Consider the following 21,110-nt stretch of genomic DNA (forward strand, 5'->3'; position numbering starts at 1 on the left):
CAGGATACACAGCAGTGCCCAACAGGCTGGCGACAGCCGAAACCCATTGGGCTTGATGTATTACAGTTGAAACAATAATCTATACAAAATGCTGTGTAAGGCAATTTGAGCACGCAGAGAGACTAGACAGCAAGCAAGTGAGAAATATGTTGTGCGAGGGAAGTGTACATTGGAAGTTGATGGAATATATATTTGTGCGCTCAGACCAAGTTTTTCTTTGCGGGAGAAAATAATTCTCTACAAAATAAAATGTTGTACGTGAAAAAATATTTTTCTGTGCCCAAAGTTGCCCACAGCCTGCTTTGGGAATGAGGTAAAATAATAACTCCATAAATATTTACTGCATCGAAGATGTAGCAAAATATTACGTTTCGCTATTAAAAATAAATAAATGAATATGAAATGGAACACTCTAGTGGTCAGTCTGTCCCGGGTCCTTTCACTTTCCATTTCCCGTAATGAGTGGATTTCCGAGTAGACATTTCTGAGACGCACTCAAAAACGCAGTAGTGTGAATGTGGTTGACTGTCGCTGAAAGAGAGGAAGTTCTTAGACAACACCAGGCATATTATAAATAAGATAGGTATACCTTAAAGTTAGACTACTGTCTGGAAACATTCAAACATCACTAGTTTTCTTAAAAATGTATTATAACCAATGGTAATGTAACTGGGATCTAAACATATAACACATGCTTTTGTAGATGTGTAGGTTGTTATTGTAGGGCAGCCCTGTTGAGACTAAACATCACTTAAATAGAACATGTCTGGCAATGTGAAGTAGGCTAAAATGTCTAAAAAAGCAGTTGTAAGAGCCAAATTCATGATTTCATGTGTTATAATAATTTTGTTTAAAAAGATTTAAAAAGGTATCTGAAGATAAATAATTTCATTAGGATTTGAAAGAATGTTTAGGTTAAACTATATAATTTAGTATTGTATTTAAAAGCTGAATAACTTGTAAGAATGTAAGCTTCCAATCAGATGACGTTACGTCAGTATAATACCTGCGTGATGGACTTTTAGTTTAGATTTGAGCTCAGAGATGATGGAAGCGACATAGTTTTTTGACCGTGTGAACTTGTAACTCTAAATTTTCTAGTAAACATTTTTTATGGAAGATTTACTTGTCTCACTCGCGTGTCAATTAATAGTTTCTAAGACTGAACTCAAAATTGTGGTACAGAAGACTCAGAACAGACGGAGTGCCACTACATTTAGTCAAAAAACTAGCTTAGCCGAGCCTGAACCTGAGCCTGAGCGATTACCTGAACAAGGAGAAGAACGCAGCTAGCCTGCCGGTGGAGTAAAAAGGACTGGAAGCTAACGTTGGAACTGGTAATCAATTGAATTATTCTACGAGAACAGGTATCGAAAACTCCTTTTTATCTTTCAGTATTAAGAAGATACGAAGATTTACGGGTGAATGAAGATAATTAGTGAGATTGGAAGAAAACGAAGGTTAAACCGTAACTGCTCCATGCTGGAAATAGCAACGGGATTCACCCCTAGCAAGAACCTACGCTGATAACAAGCCTATAATCAGTCAATGCGGAGTTTTTAGCGATTTTTGAGAAGCTGTTTTGCACTTGTTTATTTAGAGAAGTTCTGTGTAAGAAAAGAGCTTTTGAACTGTGGCATACAGCTTGAGCATTAACTCGGCAACGTGTACGATGGCTGATGGGGAAGAACAGAGAGGTGTGGAGGATATGATGGCGCGGGGAAGATCATGTAAGCTAACTGAGAAGGCATTAGAAGACAAGTTGCAGAAATACATTGCATTGAGGAGACGAAAATTAGGAACTCTGACAAGCACAATAAGGGAGTTTGAGATATTAATGTGTGATGCTAGAAATGTCCAAAATGTGCAAGATGCAATGGGAAAAGATTTTGCAGAGTTGGTAGGAGAGTTCAAAAGTCTCAACAGTGAAGTTGCAAATCTTTTAAGTGAGGATGAACGAACGTGTGACCAAGAGAATTGGTTTGAAGTTAAAATGGCACGAATCAGAGAATTTATGAAAGAAACAAAAAGATGGATAGCAGCTGTGCATGAATCAACACCAGTGCTGCCAATGGAAAATGTACAGCAAAAAGAATTTGATATGGTGGATAGCCTGCAAGAAGATGTTAGACCAAGTGACAGTATTTCACAGGCAGGAGATAGAAATACAGAACGTGGTAGCCTATGTGGAACACAAGTAAGTCACGCAACATCCACATCACGTGTTTCGTCAACACGGGTTAGGCAGGAAGCACAACATGCAGCCCTGCTAGCGCGTGCTGCAGGACTGAAGAGAAAGCAAGAGCTTGAATTTGAATCCGCTAGAATCCAAGCTGAAAAAGAATTTGAAACTGCTAGAATTCAAGCTGAAAAAGAGGAATTAGAGATGAAAACTGCATTAGCTGAAAGTCAAGCAAAATTAAAGGTGCTTAAAGAATATGAAAGATCTGAAGATAGTTACAGCTACCATACGCCAGTGCAAAAGTTACATTTTGGGAATGTGAAGAAGGAAAGGGTTAGCATAAGGATACCGCAACAAGCTAACGCAAACATTCACATTCAACCATCAATGCTGCACTCTCAACCACCACCATCTCAGTCAGCCACAAGTCATCGGCCTAACACTCAAGTGGACAGAGGTGATGACATACTAAAGGTCATGCAAAAGCAGAATGTAATCACAGAGCTACTTGTAAAACAACAGCAGCTGTCTCAGCTACCAACAAAGGACATTCCTGTGTTCAAGGGCGATGCGCTACCGTTCAAATCTTTCATCAGAGCGTTCGAACATGCGATAGACCAGAAGACTGACAATGAACAAGATAAATTGTACTTCTTGGAACAGTATACAGCTGGTGAACCCCAAGAGCTTGTCCGCAGCTGCACTCATATGACACAAAGCAAAGGCTATCTTGAAGCAAAGCGGTTACTTCATAAGCACTACGGGGACGAACTACGGATTGCCAGCGCGTACATAGATAAAGCACTAACATGGCCGCAAGTGAAGTCTGAGGATGGAAAGGCATTGAGTGCTTATGCAATGTTCCTAATTGGATGTCTCAACACCATGATGGATATTGAATACTTAGACGAGATGGACAACCCTACCAATCTACGGACAATGGTGTCCAAACTGCCGTACAAAATGAGAGAACGTTGGCGGGCTGGAGCTTTCGATATCAAAGAGCGAAGTGGCAGAAGAGCGAAGTTTGCTGACTTGGTGAAATACATTGACCGTCAAGCTAAAATAGCATCAGATCCCCTCTTTGGTAATATACCAGACAGCCGCCCAACTACAAGTGGAAAAACAGAACAGAAAGAGAGGCATCCCCCAAAGAAAGAAATACGTGGAAGCAGCTTCGCCACCAATGTTTCAGCTGAAAGCAAAGGGCCTCAAGAAACGCATGCTTAGCCAGCAATCTCAAGCAAAACCACAAGCGCCTTTGATAAGCCGTGTCTGTACTGCCAGCAGCCTCACACTCTTGCTGCATGCAGTAAAATCAAAGCTCAACCACACAAAGAACGAGTGGACTTCTTGAAGTCAAAGGGCTTGTGTTTCGGATGCTTAATGCCTGGCCATCTCAGCAAATTCTTCAAAAGAAGAATTGAATATAAAGAATGTAAGTTGAAGCATCCGGACATTCTGCACATAATCAAAGAAGGATCTGCTGTGCCTGAAAAGAAAGAAGATGCTCATGGAAGCCAAGTATCATGTGCTCAGGTTTCTGTCCAACAGGAGTCTTGTAGCCTCACAGGGGCCGGAGAAGCTGAATGTGTGTTGTCAATAGTACCGGTGAAAATTAAATCAAAGAAGAGTGACAAGTGTGTAGAAACATACGCCTTCTTAGACCCGGGAAGCACAGCAACCTTCTGTACGGAAGACCTGCAAAGAAAACTGAGTGTTAAAGGAAAACCAACACGAATACTTCTCAGCACCATGGGACAAGACAAACATGAAGAACCAAAGCTCATGAACAGTTTAGCTATCTCAGACCTTAAGGTGTGCGGATGGGAAGACACCAGCTTCATTGACCTGCCGAAGGTGTTCACACACAGAAACATACCTGTGCACACTGGAAACATACCTAAGCAGTCAGACATCCAGAAGTGGCCTTACCTCAGAGAAGTGAGCTTGCCAGAGATAAAAGCTGACATAGGCCTACTTATTGGAGCAAACTGCTCGAGAGCAATGGAGCCATGGCACATTATCAACAGTCAAGATGGAGGGCCGTATGCTGTCAAGACCGCCATTGGCTGGGTGGTAAACGGACCTGTAAGAAAAGAACTAAAAGACGAAGAGAGTGAGTCACCTCATCTTTCAGTGAATAGGATCTCTGTAATGGAAATAGAGAAACTTCTAGTCGAACAGTATAACACTGATTTTCCAGAGCGGAATTACGACGACAAAGAAGAGATGTCCCAGGAAGACAAACAGTTTTTGCAGTCTGTGCAGAAGACAATAACATTCGAGAGTGGGCATTACTGTGTTGGATTGCCACTCAGGAACGAGAAGGTCAAAATGCCCAACAACCGGTGCGTTGCTGAACAGCGCATAACCTGTCTGAGAAGAAAGCTACAGACGAATCCTGAGTTCTTTGAGGACTACAAGAGCTTCATGCACACGATCATTGAAAAGGGCTATGCGATTCAAGTTCCACCACATCAGCTGAACCGTGACGACAACAGGGTGTTCTACATACCACACCACGGTGTTTATCACCCGAAGAAGAAAAAGCTCAGGGTGGTTTTTGACTGCACCACCTCCTTCCAGGATCGAGCTTTGAACAGTGAGTTGCTTCAAGGGCCCGACATGACCAACACATTGGTTGGTGTCCTCTTAAGATTCCGTGAGGAACCTGTGGCGTTAACGGCAGACATTGAGTCAATGTTTTATCAGGTAAAAGTGCCAGAACATGACGCAGACCTTCTACGTTTTCTTTGGTGGCCAAACGGCAAGTTGACTGAACCTGTGGAAGAATTCCGGATGGCAGTGCACCTTTTCGGAGACACCTCTTCGCCGAGTGTTGCCTCATATGCGCTAAGAAGAACTGCTGAAGATCACAGAGACGTTGCATCCCCAGAAGCCGTTCAGACAGTCCTCCGTAACTTCTATGTGGATGACTGCTTGAAGAGCCTAGCAACAGAAGATGATGCAGTGACCTTAGCAAAAGATCTGCGGACTTTGTGTGCCAGTGGAGGCTTTACTTTGGCGAAGTGGATGAGTAATAGCAGGAAGGTGTTGCTGTCAATCCCAGAGGCTCACAGAGCTAGTGAAGTGAAATACCTGGATCTGAGACATGACGCTTTGCCAGTTGAAAGGACCCTTGGTGTCCAGTGGGACACGGAATCAGATCATTTCACTTACCGAATGAAGCTGCAAGACAAACCGATGACCAGAAGAGGCATCTTATCAGTTGTCAATTCCATCTACGACCCCCTCGGCTTTCTGGCCCCGGTCATCTTGCCAGCTAAACTACTGTTGAAAGAACTCTGTAAAGAACAACATGGGTGGGATGAAGACGTCGGTGAGAAGCATGCTGAACATTGGAGAAAGTGGATCGAAGATGTTACTCACCTCTCCAACTTTCGCGTGAACAGGTGTTTGAAGCCTTTGGATTTAGGATGCACTGCTGCAGCGCAGTTGCACCATTATTCAGATGCCTCAGAGTATGCATATGGCACTGTGTCTTATCTGTTATTGGAGAATACAGAAGGCAAGAAACATTGTGTGTTCCTTATGGGAAAATCAAGAGTAGCCCCACTCAAGTTGATCACTATCCCAAGACTTGAGCTGACTGCAGCGGTTGTGGCAGTGAAGGTAGACAAGATGCTACAGCAAGAACTTAGGATCCCACTGCAACAATCCATCTTCTGGACAGATAGCACTACGGTGCTCAGATACATCGACAGCGAAACAGCCCGTTTCAAGACATTCGTCGCTAACAGAATTGTACTCATCAGAGAAGCAACCAAGCCGTCACAATGGAAGCATGTTAGGACGACAGAGAATTGTAGGTACACTGGAATTCGTCCATTGTGGTTGACTTTAATCAGTAACTTGTCTATGGGTTCCCCCGGAAACTACGTCAGGTTTTACCTGTCATAAAAATGTAACCTGATGCTTTTCTTAACCACGCCCACCTGAGCGTGGATAATAGCCGCATCTCCCCAGATGTGACTCTCTTTTTGTCGGCGCCCACCTGGCCAGGACCTCTTCAGCTCTCCCTCCCGGCCTCGACCGAGGAGCAAGCCTCTTTGACCTCCTCTCACCTCAGGCATCGCCTGCACACGGTGAAGAACTACTCTCTTTGTTCTCACGTCTTACGGCCGACACACGCCTAAGATCTCTCAGTCAACGAACTGCTCAGTGAGACGCAGTAAGTTTAGCGAAAGCAGCTAACAACAGACCTGCTAGCTAACTCCACACAACGGGAACAAAAGGCAGACTGCAACGTTCTGAGCGATCAAATCCTCCGAATCTAACCTGCAGGGACACAGACATCACAGCAAGGACAACTTTCTCCATTTACGGACGGCATCATCTCTTTTCTGCCTCATCCACGTCGGACCAGCTTTTCCCAAAGGACTGGTAACTCTGACATTAACTGGGCATTTAGCTATCCTAGCTATTCACAACCTGGCTAAGCATAAGACTGTTTACATGCCATTGTTCATGTGTTTCATATGTTTTGTTTACTGAACGTAACTGTTTATATATATGTTCATTGTTAGCTGGTAGTTGGCTTCGCCACACCATCTAAGGGTTATCGTTAGGATTGCTTCTCAGACACATCGGGTCTTGCATGCATCACTAACCATTTCCCTCTTTCCTAACATGGCATCTTAATCGCGCACGATTACACATACATTGGCCTTCACATAGCCTCACACGCGAAGAGAATACTCGAACTTCGCGCTGCATATAGGCTCGTCCTTGTTCACATCACATGTATGTTCGCGTGCGTGCACACACATGCACGCGGAACTACGGTGATCAGACAAAGGAACACACACACACACACACATTCTTTCTGGCGCGCTCCTAACAGCGCAACCCCGAGCTCACAAGCTCACACACACACTCCCTCTCGATTACACATACACCTATTCCTTCAATTCATTGGTTAGTTACATTTAGCTAGATTACATATTGTGTGTTATTTTCTTATCATTGTGTAAATAAATACTTTGATTTATATACGCTGGTTTATTTAATGTTACACAAGAATGGACGTTGCCAACCTCTTCTATTCAGAATTCTAATGACCTTCAACTATACTATTAGTAAGGTAACTTTGGTTGTAATTATTAATTTAATTATTAATCGGAGTTCCAAATTGATAGTATGATATATTTTATGAGACTGATATATTTAACGAGACTGATTTGTGGATTATCATTATTTTGACCACGTGGAGGACACTACACTTTGTGTGGCGCCCCCTAGGTGTTCAACTTAATTGATCTGCCTTTGTGTTGAATGGTTGATGCCTGTCCAATCGGGTGAGACTACCAACATATTGTTGCTGTTGCAAGGACAGCACCAGTGTGTCTTGGTGGCCCTCGCAAAGACGGTATCACAATTTACACACAATTGCACCCACATTCACCCGGCTCCTGCTCACAGGGTAAGTTACCTACATAGTCTGGTACTCCCATGTGAGGCTGGTACCAATTTCACCTACAGAATCCTGCAGATCAAGCCAGCAGAGTCCTGAAGGCAAAGAATTTGGTCCAAGGGGGAACCTGGATCAACGGGCCAAACTTTTTGTTGAACAGTGAAAGTGACTGGCCAGAGCAGCCAGACAGAAAAGAAGAAAGCCTTCCAAACGATCCGGAAGTCAAGAACAAAGTCACAGTCAACGCAATCAAGATCAAAGAAGATATGGAACCATTGAACGAACTGATAAACTACCACTCAGATTGGCATAAATTGAAAAGATCAGTAGCCTGGATTTTGAAAGTAAAGGAAACTCTGTGGAAGCTGAAGGAAGAAAGAAAAGAGTTACCACAAACAATCCATCAAACTGAAAAGGACCCTGAAAAGCAAAGGTCAAAATTAGAACAACACATGAAGAAATACAAAAGAACAATAGGAAAGAAATCACTTACCTTGGATGATTTAGTAGCTGCTGAATCAGAGATAATCCGATGCAGCCAGAGACAGCAGTTCAGAGAAGAGGTCAAAACCTTGCAGAAGAGCAGACAGCTCAGCCGCAGCAGTCAGTTGTTCAAACTGGACCCCATTCTCCAAGACGACACTTTAAGGGTTGGTGGAAGACTCAACAAGTCTGCCATGCCAGAAAATGCTAAACATCCAGTGATTCTGTCTAAGCATAGCAGAGTCGCCACACTGATTTTAAGAGACGTACACCAAAGAACAGGACACTGTGGACGCAGTTATGTCTTGGCACAGCTTAGATGCAAGTACTGGATCCCACAGGCCAATTCTGCGATCCGAAAGATAATCAGCAAATGTACAACATGCCGCAGGGTCAACGGAAAGGTTGGAGAGCAGAAGATGGCAAGCTTGCCTGAAGATCGCCTATTGCCAGACAAACCTCCTTTCACAAACACCGGTGTTGATTTCTTCGGACCGTTTGATGTCAGACGGGGCCGGGGTACAGTCAAGAGATACGGCGTGATGTTCACTTGTCTCACTCTCAGAGCGGTGCACATTGAAGTTGCAGATAGCCTTGACACTGACTCTTGCATTAATGCAATTCGACGTTTCATAAGCAGAAGAGGCCAAGTTACCATCATGAGGTCGGATAATGGCACTAATTTTGTGTCCGCTGAAAGAGAACTGAGAGAAGCCATCCAACAGCTGGATAACATCAAGATTGAAAGAGTCCTGCAACCAAAAGGGATAAAGTGGATATTCAACAGCCCAGCAGCCTCTCACCAAGGTGGGGTTTGGGAAAGACAAATCCGGACAGTGCGAAGGATCCTTAATTCATTATTGAAAGAACAAACAGTGAATGATGATTGTCTACACACAATAATGTGTGAAGTGGAAAGCATCATAAATGGCAGGCCGCTCACAAGCGTCTCGGATGATGTGAATGATGTTGAGCCTCTGACACCAAACCACTTGTTGTTGCTGAAATGTCAACCCAGCATGCCTCCAGGCATATTCAGCAAAGACGACACATACACAAGAAGAAGATGGAAACAAGTCCAATATCTCGTGGATTTATTCTGGACCAGATGGACACGTGAGTATCTTCCACTTCTATAGGAGCGCCAGAAATGGCTGAAGCCTAGAAGAAACTTCATGACCGGAGATGTCGTGCTACTAGTGGACAGTTCCTCTCCACGCAACTCCTGGCTCATGGGGAAGGTTGTGGAAACATTGCCAGACTCAAATGGAACAGTGAGAAGAGTAAAGATAAAGACTAAAACCAGCACGCTGGAAAGGCCTGTAAACAGGCTGTGCCTATTGGAAGAGGCAATATCAGAAGAGTGAAGAGAGAAGATACTAGTTTAAAAGTTTATGGACATTTGAAGTATTGTGGCTCTTGTTTGTTGTTATAATGTTTAAGTATAATTGCTTAGTCCTCCTGTCTAACCAATTAGGGGCCGGGTAATGTAAGAGCCAAATTCATGATTTCATGTGTTATAATAATTTAGTTTAAGAAGATTTAAAAAGGTATCTGAAGATAAATAATTTCATTAGGATTTGAAAGAATGTTTAGGTTAAACTATATAATTTAGTATTGTATTTAAAAGCTGAATAACTTGTAAGAATGTAAGCTTCCAATCAGATGACGTTACGTCAGTATAATACCTGCGTGATGGACTTTTAGTTTAGATTTGAGCTCAGAGATGATGGAAGCGACATAGTTTTTTGACCGTGTGAACTTGTAACTCTAAATTTTCTAGTAAACATTTTTTATGGAAGATTTACTTGTCTCACTCGCGTGTCAATTAATAGTTTCTAAGACTGAACTCAAAATTGTGGTACAGAAGACTCAGAACAGACGGAGTGCCACTACAGCAGTACATGATGCCACGATCTAAATACATTCCAGAACAGATGACAAACAAAGTCTGGAAAGGGTTACAAAGGGTCTATCAGTCTGGAAAGGGTTACAAAGCCATTTCTAAGGTTCTGGGGCAGAAGGGGAGGGTAAACCATCTGGAACATAGGAGAAGAAATCATACATGCAGCATGAAGAGCATGCTAGCATACATGGGGTAAATGTACACACCATACAAGTGGTAAATGTACACACCATACAAGTGGTAAATGTACACACCATACATGTGGTAAATGTACACACCATACATGGGTAAATGTACACACCATACAAGTGGTAAATGTACACACCATACATGTGGTAAATGTACACACCATACATGGGTAAATGTACACAGCATGCATGTGGTAAGTGGGTATACAGTGTGCTCATAGGGTTACTATTACAAGGGTAAGTAGAATAGGAATGACAATTGTTTACATTGTAGGAAATTGTTAGCATAGAGTATGGGGTAGAATAATTGTATGACAGTATTGTGGGGATGGGGATGTGTAGGCAGAGGGTTTCTACAAGTAGATCAGCTGGAGAGACTACAGCAGCATCCCGCAGCGAAGATAGTCTAGACTAGGAGGGGAAGAAACAAACAAAGTGAGTGGGTAGAGTTCAGCTGACAATATGCCTATTAACAATCAATATAATAACCAGTGTGGGTAGAATATTAACAATCAGTATAACCACTAGGATATCATTTTTTTTTTAGTAGACATCAATTTAATAGACAGATAAGGGGATACATTTAGGTAAGCAATTAACAGTAGGTCAGATGAGAGAGAGAGGCTGCCTTTCCAGGTGTATGGGAATTGTATTTGTTTAGTTTTCATAAGTTATTTGTTTCGCTGTTATGGTGCATGCTGATTTTAGTTAGGATAGCAAGGGTGGCAGGGTACACAGCAGTTCCCAACTGGCAACCCATTGGTATTGATGTATTAGTTGAAACAATAAACAATATAAAATGTTTATGTGTTTATATTTCTGTTGATATTGTTGACATTATTACATCTGTATTGTTGACATCTTTTTCTTGACAAGTAATAGTCTTCTCTTGTAGGATCTCTGATTCTCACAGACAGAATGTGCGAGCGAGCACACACACACACACACACACACAACCTATTACTTTACTCCTTGACCTAACCACACAGATAGACACATGCACACTTGTCTCACATGCTCTTACTTTCATTCAGTAGTAGATAACATTGAAATCATACACCCACTGTGACAATAACAATGGGAGACTGCAGCACTCAGAGTGAGTTCAACCATGAGAATATCTAGCAATGCAACTGTCATCCACCGGAGGCACCGTGATGCCAAAGTAGGATTAATGCTGTTGTTATCCACCTGGGGGCAGCACCACTGCTAATCAATGATTGTGGCAAATCAGTCAGGTGTGTGTGTGTGTACTGAAAGCAGACAGCAAGACTTCACAGGGAGTGTAATGGCGATAAAACTGAGACAGAGTGTACCAAACTGTAAATTATCTATATTTCCCAACAATCACATTAGGAGGGTATGTTGAGACGCTAAGCATAATGTACGTGATTGATGGTCAGAGCCTCTGCCTTTTTGGAGTAGAGGGTACCAGTGCTGAGTGGGTAGAGTGAGTGAGAAGAAACCCAGACCAAGCAAAGACATGCTTACCTCTTGACTAACCTTTGCCTTTTAATTCACTTTTTAAAGTCTGTGGTGTTGTGTTTTTGGTAGGGCTGTCAATAGATAAAAAAAAAACACTAATTAATCTCACGTTTTGAAATTCATTAATCTAGATTAAAAGTTAGTTTTTCTTCTACAGACTAAATCTTATAAATTAATGAGTAATCACTTCAGACAGCGTGTATTTTAGACACTGTTGTTTAATTGTATTTGTTTGTGCTCTCTCGCGTCATACAAGAAATGTATGCGAAATACAATGGTGCTGTCATGGCAAAAAGAGCCCGGGTGATCTAATATTGGCTTTCGAACGACTCTTGAGTGACAGTTGCTATACCAACGTTAGCATTACGTCACCCGGGCTCTTTTTGGAAGTCAGACTACCTCAATAAAGCGATTTACCCCAGAGCATCTCGCATTATACTTCGCTACCTGAGACCAGCTTGCCTGTATTTTACCTGCAATAAACTAAGCAAAACAACCATGTGCTTTGTGGTAACCTAGCCAAAGACACGGACCACGAAGAATGATATTTCGAGTTGAAGCTTTATATGAAATAGCAGAGGTTGCAATACAGAGTATACTCAGGTACTTTACTCGTGCATACAGAGAACAGGGAAGTGCTAAACTGGTGTTAATTTATACTAGAGCTCCACCTAGTGGTATAACAAAAGACTGATATCGTAAACATTACAACACTCCTCCCCCACTAAATTCCAACATTCTACGAATACAAATCAACTTGTTAAATTAAGCTAATTTAGTGTCATTGTCTTTTATACACCTTAACTTTAACAACATTTCTATTTAGCATATACACTTACAACTGGCACATTCAATTCAATTTAACACATACAGTGATTAACTAACAATCAGTCTGTCTGGAGGTTTTCGAGCACGCTGTGACCTGCACACCATCTCCGGGGCTGTAGCTGGCACTGCCGGTGTAGGTGTTTTGAGTGGTTCAGGTGACGGGGTCACAGGAGGTGTCTGTGGGTCCATAGTCAACTGTCCCTCCTCTCCAGGGGGCGCAGACACTTCCCCGAGTGACCTTTCCTCTGGTGATACTCCCCACAGTAGGCTGGCTCACCAGGGGAAACTCTGAGGTGCTGATGATCTCTGAGCCTGGGTCATGACGTAGGCGGACGTGGTCTTGATGTCTGCGAAACACTCGTCCATCAGTCAGCTCAACAACATATGAGAGAGGACCTCTCTGCATCAGGATAACCCCCGGTAGCCATTTCTGACTAGAGTTGCTGCTGAAATTTCTCACATAGACATTGTTACCTGGTTTCAGCTGTCTCTCTTGTGCATGTTGATCATGTCCCTCCTTTTGCTTTTCCTGCTTCCTCCTCACCGTGGCCTTTATGTCTGGACGCAGCAGGTCCAACTTTGACTTAGGCCTACGCCCCATCAACATCTCTGCTGGAGCACGAGCAGTAGTGGTCTGTGGAGTCAAACGGTATTTAAACAGAAAACGGGAAAGCCTGGTGCTTAGAGTGTCACCTTTCATTCGCTTCAGGCCCTCCTTCACCGTCTGGACAGCGCGCTCCGCCAATCCATTCGAGGCTGGGTGGAAAGGAGCTGTACGAACATGCCGAATTCCATTCTGTTCCATGAACTCACCAAACAGCTCACTGGTGAACGTCGGACCATTATCCGTGACCACAGTGTCAGGCAACCCATGAATTGCGAATATTTGTCTGAGCTTGTCTATGGTTTTGGGGGCTGTTATGTTGCTCATGATGTGCGCTTCTATCCACTTGGAGTGGGCATCCACCATTATGAGAAACATCTCCCCCATGAACGGGCCAGCAAAGTCCAGATGTAGTCTAGACCAGGGGTGGTCTGGCCACACCCAGGGATGCAAAGGGGCTGGTGGCGACATGTGCTGATTAGACTGACATTGTGTGCATGATTTCACCTTGTTCTCTAGGTCTAAATCCATCTTTGGCCACCAGACATAGGACCTTGCCAGGCTCTTCATTCGCGACACACCCGGATGGGTCTCATGTAGCTCTTTCACAATCTGCCAGCGACCTGGGGGAGGGACGACTACTCTCGCACCCCAGAAAATGCAGCCATCCTGTAGGCTGAGTTCAGTCTTGCGTGTGGCATATGGTTTCAGTTCCTCACTGTCGACCACACTGGGCCAGCCCTGTAGCAGGTAAGTCTTTACTTTGGACAGCACCGGGTCTCTCTCTGTCCACTGCTTGACTTGGGCTGCCTTTACAGGTGTCTGTGACAACTTCTCTAATGAAAAAACTGTCTCCAGAGGCACATATGTTGAGACTGGTGTCTCAGGCAATGGCAGGCGACTCAACGCGTCAGCGTTTGCGTTGTCCTTCCCTGCTCTGTACACTATGCTGTATTGGTAGGCTGACAAGATGAGTGCCCACCGTTGGATTCTTGCTGATGCTAGCGGCGGAAAGCCGCGCGTTTCACTGAACAGGCTCATCAGGGGTTTATGGTCAGTATAGATCTTAAAAACACGGCCATATAAATACTGATGGAACGCTTTACTGCAAAAACAATGGCTAGACCTTCTTTGTCTAACTGTGAGTAACCTTTCTCTGCTGCTGTCAGTGTCCTTGAAGCAAATCCCACAGGTTTCTCAGAGCCATCTTCCATGACATGTGAAAGGACTGCCCCCACTCCATAAGGCGAGGCATCACATGAGAGCACAATGTCTTTATCTGGATCATAGTGAACGAGCAGCTTTGCTGAATGAAGGAGTTCTTTCACTTCTTTAAACGCTTTCTCCTGCTCTGCGCACCACTGCCACTTTGTGTCATTGTGCAGCAGCTTGTACAGTGGGGCTAACACCTTCGATAGATCCTGCAGGAATTTTCCATAGTAATTCACCATACCTAGGAATGAGCGGAGTTCTGTGACGTTCTTAGGGCTTGGAGCTTCCTTGATAGCCCTCACTTTGTCCTCAACTGGACGGAGCCCCTCTGCGGTGATTGTATGTCCCAGATAAGTCACCCTCTCTGCCATAAACACACACTTTTCCCGTCTCAGGCGCAGCCCTGCGTCTGAGAGTCTCTTGAGCACCTGCTCTAAGTTTTCAAGGTGCCTAGCCTCAGTAGCCCCTGTGATTAATATGTCATCCAAGTACACGGCTACATGTGGAATCCCTTGCAATAGAGTGTCCATTGTCCTTTGGAAAATGGCCGGGCTGGACGCCACTTCCGAACACTAGGCGATTGTACTTGAATAATCCTTTGTGTGTATTTATTGTGACATACTGTTTTGAATCCTCATCTAGGAGTAGTTGCTGGTAAGCATGGCTCATATCCAGCTTTGTGAACAGCTTACCTCCAGCCAGTGTTGCAAACAGGTCGTCCACCCGTGGCAACGGATACTCCGTCAGCTTTGAGACTTGATTCACGGTCAGCTTGTAGTCTCCACAAATCCTTGCGGTTCCATCTGCCTTCAAAACAGGAACGATGGGCGCTGCCCACTTTGAAAACTGGACAGGCTCCACGATGCCAAGCACCTGCAAACGTTCCAGCTCTTCCTCCACTTTGCTTTTCATTGCATAGGGCACCACTCTGGGCTTAAAGAAACGTGGCGCTGCCTCGGGGTCAACATGAAGCTTCACAGTCACGCCCTTAAGTGTGCCCAGCTCTTCTCTGAACACATCACTGTAGCGCTGCAAAATGTCCTCTGTAGTGTGAGCATACTTAATCTCATGCCAATTCAGTTTAATTTTGCAAAGCCAGTCCCGACCCAATAAACTAGGCCCCTTACCCTTGGCTATTACAAATCTGCCTTGAACCCTCTGACCTCCAGCTGAAATGTTTACATCTAACACCCCCAAATGAGGTATAGCCTGACCTGTGTATGTCCTTAGTCTGAGTGTTGATGGCTTAATAGGAGGTGGCTTGTGTCCCCATGTCCTCCTGTAGGTCTCCTCACTGATGACTGATGCTGTAGCCCCAGAATCAATTTCAAACATTATGTCCTTTCCTTCAACAGTCACTGTTGCATAATAGGGCATAGACGGTTCCTCATTGGTATCCACAGCAAACATGTTGAATGCACAGGCTGCATCTCCTTCATCTCCTTCAAGATAATGTGTGGGCGCTTCATTCTGCTGGGCTTTCCATTTTTCATTCTTTGCCTTATTTTCAACACTCCTGCACTTTTTCGCTAAGTGTCCCTTTTTATTACAGGCATGACATACAGCTTCTTGAAATTTGCAATCATTTGCATAGTGTGCCCCTCCACACCTAAAACATTCCACTCTCCTTGCTGGTTTTACAGCCTCTCTCTTTACGTGGTGCACAGCCTGTGATGGCGATCCTATCTGACCAATGTCTTTGGCATTATTTGCCGCCATTTCCATCCCTTGCGACATTTCAAGTGCCTTCTTGAAACTCAATGGTGGGGGTTCCCCCAGCAAACGGCGCTGAATGGCGTCATTGTTAATGCCGCACACTAATCTGTCCCGGAGCATGTCTAAAACTGCCCCAAAATCACAATGTTCTGAAAGCTGCCGTAATTCTGCAACAAAGTTAGCTACAGACTGACCTGACTTCCTAAACTTGTTGTGGAATTTGAACCGCTGGACGATTACCGATGGCGTTGGGTTGTGGTGATTCCCAACGAGCCTGACCAGGTCAGCATATGGAATTTCCCCCTGTTTCCTCGGTGTGGCCAAGTTCCTTATCAGTTTGTAAGTCCTTGCCCCACACACACTCAGGAGAATGGAGCGCTGTTTAGCCTCCTCTGTTACTCCATTAGCAGTGAAAAAGTGTCCCAACCTTTCCTCATACTCCGTCCAGTCCTCGTCCCCCTCCACGAATTCACTGATCGTTCCAAACGTAGCCATCTGAAACGCGAGGCTCTCCTGCAGCCACTGGTACTCTGAGCTGTTGGCTCTCGTCTCCAAGCTCCTCTTCACTGCTTTCACTCATGGAGATAGCCGCCTAGCTTGCACACTGTTTTTTAGCTAACGCTAACAAACAAAAACGGAATGTAAAAAAAACATCTTCCAATTTACCTCGTCGCCAAAATATGTGGTAACCTAGCCAAAGACACGGACCACGAAGAATGATATTTCGAGTTGAAGCTTTATATGAAATAGCAGAGGTTGCAATACAGAGTATACTCAGGTACTTTACTCGTGCATACAGAGAACAGGGAAGTGCTAAACTGGTGTTAATTTATACTAGAGCTCCACCTAGTGGTATAACTAAAGACTGATATCGTAAACATTACAACATGATGTTTGACTGTGTTAGGAAAGTTGTTGACTCACAAGTTTGTTATAATGTCAAAGTAAGTCAATTTCAACCGGTTTCGCTGCTAGAATCTCGTTAGCGATTAGCAATTCCTCCGTTAGCTGGGGCACATTATTTTGCTTTGTCGTGTATAGCTAGCAAGCTAGTATGAACTCTCCCAAGTCTTTCTAAATAGGCCTATATCAACAAATAATGGTAGATCTTAAATTATTTAAGATGTTAGCAAATGAACTGGCTGGCTTGCTAAAAAGGTAGATGAACAAGCACCGTATAGTATTTAAGATGTTAGCAAATTAACTTGCTGGCTTGCTTAAAAGGTAGATGAACAAGCACCATATATTATTTAAGATGTTATTAAATTAACCGGCTAGCTTGCTTAAAAGGTATATGAACAAGCACCGTACCGTATATTATTTAAGATGTGACCAAATTAACTGGCTTGCCTGCTAAAAAGGTAGATGAACAAGCACCGTATATTATTTAAGATGTTAGCAAATTAACTGGCTGGCTTGCTAAAAAGGTAGATGAACAAGCACCGTATATTATTTAAGATGTTAGCAAATTAACTGGCTGGCTTGCTAAAAAGGTAGATAAACAAGCACCGTATGTCAGTATATTTTCTCCTTTTTATAAAAACGAATTTCTACTCTAAACAATTCCAATTGAAATGCAAATGATGATGTAAACGGCTAAAATGGAACACTTTATTTACCGGGTAAATATTTGTTTAGCCACAATATATAGCGATTCAAAAAGTAGTATTGACTGCAAATGTTGATGTACAGGATACCGGCAGGTGTAGCTAAAACGGAATACTTACTAGTTTTAGGCACAATATTAAGTGACTAAACAAGTAGCTGATGGCTTTCTAACGACTCTTGAGACTGACCAAAAAGTGCGCGGGTTACGTAGTGTCCGGGTTACATAATGCTAGCGTTGGTATAGCCATAGACATAGTATACATGTATACTATGTCTATGGGTTTAGCAACTGTCACTCAAGAGTCGTTCGAAAGCCAATATTACATCACCCGGGCTCTTTTTGGCACCCGGTCACTTTTTGCCATGACAGTGCCCCTCGACAGTAAATCGTATGAATTGTCCCCTGAAGCAATTCGAATCACCTCAGTCAGCCCATCGTCCTCAACTATGTTGACGGGCCGACAGTCACCGGCAACCCAAACTTCTAAAGCGTTGGTAACATTTTCACGGACTGGTCTAGTTATTTTCCTAGAGAAGTCGTGGAGTGTGTGTTGGCGACCATCTAACCTGGGACTGCTTGCTGTCGGGTGCTTTGCATTAAGGTGATAAAGACATTAAAGACGAGCTGCTTCTGTGATAGCTAAATTCAGCTTGACAAATGCTACATACAACTTTAGTTGTCGATTGTTTCCGTAATTTTGCCTCTTAAACAGAATCTTTCCGCCCAACAATCCCTCAGCTCTCTCCATCTTCAACTACCGTCTTGGTCTCTCCTATCTAACTGACTGCAGGCACGCGGCGGTTTCGTGTCAGGGGTCAACGCACGCCGGAAGTAAACAAAGTTGCGTTAACTGCGTTAAAATTAGGGCTGGGCACGTTAACGCCTTATTATTGCGTTAACGCATCAATTAATTAACGCCGACAATTATTTTATCGCGCGTTAACGCAGGTTTTATTATTTATTTTATTATTGTAAAAGTCTGTTGCTCACAGGCTTTTATTTTGTAAAAGTCTGCTGCTGACTGCTGCGGAACCGGAAAAGAAAGAATGGGCGGATAAACAAACATGGAGAAGGGCATTTCTGCCATAGACATATATATATATGATTATGATTGCTGCAACGTGCCAACTCGCCGCCATCTTGGGAAGGTAAAGGCTGGACTGTAAACAAACGCAAGTGAACGGTGGAGCTGCGGTGGAGCTGGATAAAAAGCACTATAGCGTTTACATTTCTCAACTGATTTAATTGAGTCGTTTGTATATTCAAGGGTTTATGATCTACGTGGAGTACCAAGCTAAGTTTGGTCTCCATGTTACTTAGAATCTCGATAGTTAGGCTAAAATCGCCATGTGATAATTGCAAATCATTCAACGAAACAGACAGTGGAGGGAGGCTTCGGCAGACTACGTACAGCAGAGTAACTGCCAGCAGTGAACTTTTTGGTGCTTCACCACACTCTAACATTAATGCCTTGGCAGTGGCAATAAGCTTTAGTTTTGTGTTTGTTTTGATAACATTGTTTAAGTTAAGAATTACACAAAGTATTTATTTAATTTAACTGCTACTATATAAAAATGCTGACGTTAAGTGTTTGCACAACAAATGTTATGGCACTTTAGTTCATATGGCAGTACATTTAAAATAACAGTGTCAAGTTCTTCAAGTACAGGGAGGCTCCCAATGAGTGTGTGTTCAGAAAATGTCCACACCAGACACGTCCAGCCGAGCCCCAAACACAATGGGCTCCTCAAACAGCCAATGTAGGGAGGATAATGCATCACACCACCGATGGGTAAACAGTCCCCAGACCTTAAACAGGCGTGTGTAGAAAGCTGGTAATCCACTATAGCCAAGTTGCTTATAATCCATTTGGAAAAGCGCAATGTCTAGACCCATACCACCAACTCCACGCAGAATGCTGTAAGCTAGCGGTCTCCACGCCAGATCACTCAGTCCAGTAAACAGTTTCTGAATAAACTGTAACCTGTAAGTGTCTCTTCTGCTGGCCAGGTGTATAAGTCCTCTTTCGAAAGAAAAATAACTGCTTGGGGGACCCAATGCAACTTGTCCCAGAAAAAATTCACCATCTCCTTCTGAATGCTTTCAATAAGCCCAACAGGAGGTTCGACACAAGCAAATTTGTGCCATAGTGCAGAGGCCACCAAGTTATTAATGATGATTGCGCGTCCCCTGTACGACAATTGGGGGAGCAGCCATCTCCACTTATCTAAGCGTCCTCTGACCTTGTCCAAAACCCCTTCCCAGTTCTTGTTAGTCACAGTGTCATCACCTAAAAAGACGCCAAGATATTTCAACCCCCCCTTCTTCCAAGACAAGCCCCCTGGTAAACCTGGGCGTTGTCCAATCCACTCTCCTATTATGAGAGCTTCGCTTTTCCCCCAGTTCACCTTTGCAGAGGAAAGCAGATTAAATTCAACCTGTGCCATTACTTTTTTAAGTCTCATCGCCAGGGCCTTAGACAAGATCTTATATTCTGTGCATAGGAGAGAAACAGGCCGCCAGTTACTCATATCTTGTAAGTTTCCTTTCTTAGGCAACAGTGTAATGACCGCCCTACGGCAGCTAAGAGGTAGTAAGCCTTTTTCTAGGCTCTCCCTTAGTACCGCAAGCAGATCCTTCCCAATAATGGACCAGAAAACCTTGTAAAAACTAACCGGTAACCCATCAATTCCAGGGGAACGCCCATTCGTCATAGAAAACAGAACCTGTTCAAGCTCCAGGTGTGTCAAGACCTTGTCCATCTCCAAACAAGAGTCCTTATCCACTTTGGACAACCCATTAAAGAAAGTATTATCATTGACAAAAGCGTCACATTGCAGTAACTCACTCTTATAAAGTTCTGAGTAAAAACGCGTAGCACAGCTGCGTATCTGAGCGGGATCTGTGAGCTCCTGGCCTGTTACAGACCTTAGAGCATGTATGACTCTGGTCTGACCATTTTTCCTCTCCAAGTTGAATTTTTTTTTTGGATGGAGCATCCATTTGCACCACACCTTGGAACTTCGAACGGACCAGTGCCCCTTGAGCTTTAAAGTCCATTGTAGGTGGTCTCACCATAGACTACATTACCCAGAGTCCCCCTTATCACCTGTACCCCTTATCTGCATTTCACTGACTCAGCATTGGCCGCAACAAGGTCATCAAACCGGGTGACGCGTTTTGTCCTTTAAGACCGCGCCAAACCCGAAAATCTCTCTCTCTCGCTTTGGTCTTCGCAGCAGTGAATTCCATTCATCAAATAGAGATACCATACCTGCAGAAGATCCCTCATCAGGACAAACGACGACACGTAGCTCATAGGACTTCTGATCAAAGTTCTAATCTATTTGAAATCGTTAGTTACAACCTGAGTTTATATCGATATGCTACACTGCAGCCCCGCAGTTTTATTGAATAGGAGAAGGCGACCGGCTCCCTCCTCCCTTGTATTCAAGTCGAC

At 43.7% G+C, this 21,110-nt stretch overlaps 1 pseudogene; it reads right to left on the reverse strand.

Annotated features, from left to right (window-relative positions):
• Positions 1-12,660: 12,660 nt before the first annotated feature.
• On the reverse strand, positions 12,661-17,060 carry LOC116222877 (annotated as a pseudogene).
• Between the last annotated feature and the right edge of the window lie 4,050 nt (positions 17,061-21,110).

The sequence above is a fragment of the Clupea harengus genome, chromosome 12, assembly GCF_900700415.2.
Source record: "Clupea harengus chromosome 12, Ch_v2.0.2, whole genome shotgun sequence".
Classification (NCBI taxonomy): domain Eukaryota; kingdom Metazoa; phylum Chordata; class Actinopteri; order Clupeiformes; family Clupeidae; genus Clupea; species Clupea harengus.